Source organism: Arachis ipaensis, chromosome B03, assembly GCF_000816755.2.
Source record: "Arachis ipaensis cultivar K30076 chromosome B03, Araip1.1, whole genome shotgun sequence".
Lineage (NCBI taxonomy): Eukaryota > Viridiplantae > Streptophyta > Magnoliopsida > Fabales > Fabaceae > Arachis > Arachis ipaensis.
This window is the reverse complement of record NC_029787.2, coordinates 102971577-102972941: the sequence shown is the minus strand read 5'-3', so window position 1 is coordinate 102972941 and position 1365 is coordinate 102971577. Positions and strand designations below refer to the sequence as shown.

At 33.8% G+C, this 1365-nt stretch overlaps 1 pseudogene; it reads right to left on the bottom strand.

Annotated features, from left to right (window-relative positions):
- LOC107633465 overlaps window positions 289-1365 on the bottom strand; it is a 94731-nt pseudogene continuing 93654 nt past the window's right edge.

Here is a 1365-nt window from a genome sequence, read left to right as displayed (position 1 = left end):
GTTTGGTATTATTGTAAAGACTATATTAGCATTCTTATATGGACATGCAAATACTTTGATTTTAATACATCTGGTTAGACTTAATTTATCTTATGCAAAAATGTTTAGACTTATTTTTTATTCATCTATTTTCAGAATTGTGTAAAAATTTGTTAAGCTAATGTCAAAATATGCAGGTTGCATGATTGTTAATGGATATTCAAAAATGTTCAAACTGATTTATTACATTTCACCAATATTCTTAACAAGATACAACAAAACAACATCACCAATGCTTTTACAACTTTTTCACTTTCCCACTGATTTGACACAAAATGCTCCAACCACTAACATAAGCATTATTACTAGGACAAACATGAAAAAAAACAACATCTTCACTACTCTGACTTCAGCTTCCAAACTACCCATTCTCCAACCTAGTTTCACTTTCCAATCTTCATAATCACTTTCAACTTCAAACTCTGCTTCTGCCCCACCATTTGCAACTTCAAAAGCATCATATTCATTATCATCTACCCAACTAAAGTAGTTACAATGGCTGCCTTTCTGCACATGTGAAGTGATAAATTTGAATCTCATATCAATGGTGAAAGAGGGGTTCAAGAAACTATGGTTCATACCAATTTAAACTCACCCCATATCTTGGACAAGTGTGAAACAACCTTCCTGGATTTTCTAGTGTTGAGGATTTCTTGATCACAGTTTTCAGCCTACAGAAACAAGTTCTGTCCATCTTCATCCTTCTTTTTCGCATGGACGAGCTAGAGCCGAAGCTACCAACCAATCGCGGTGATAACCCAGCACTTTGACCTCCACCGGTGCTCTGCATCCGAGCTTCTAAACCTGTGGTGATGTCTTTGCACTGCAATACCACTCCTTAATGTTTCCGTTCAATTTGGGGGTTAGGGTTTATAAAATGGGAATAGGGATTAATTTGACATAATAAGTACAACATATCTTGTCAGCTTCCAACTGGGTACACACCTATTAACACACATGTCACTTAACGGTCCACCTGTACAGCCGTTAACGGAATTTTCGAGCCCACTAACAGAAGGACAAACGTGATTGATGTCTAATCTTTCGAGGATTAATTTGATTAAAAATTTCTTTCGGGGACAAAATTGACGATCGTGCAATCTTTCGGGGACCAATTTGAACATTAACCCAAAATTAAATTCATGTATTTGCATATCTCGTGTCGTGTCTTATCTCGTGTTCATGTTATTATCCATACGTCATAGCATTTAATTATAATACTTTTAAGATTAAAAAAAATTATTAATTAATAACATAATAATTTTATTCTTTTATTTAAGAACAAATAATTATGTAAAATTGTTGTATAATTTAAATTTAGCATTA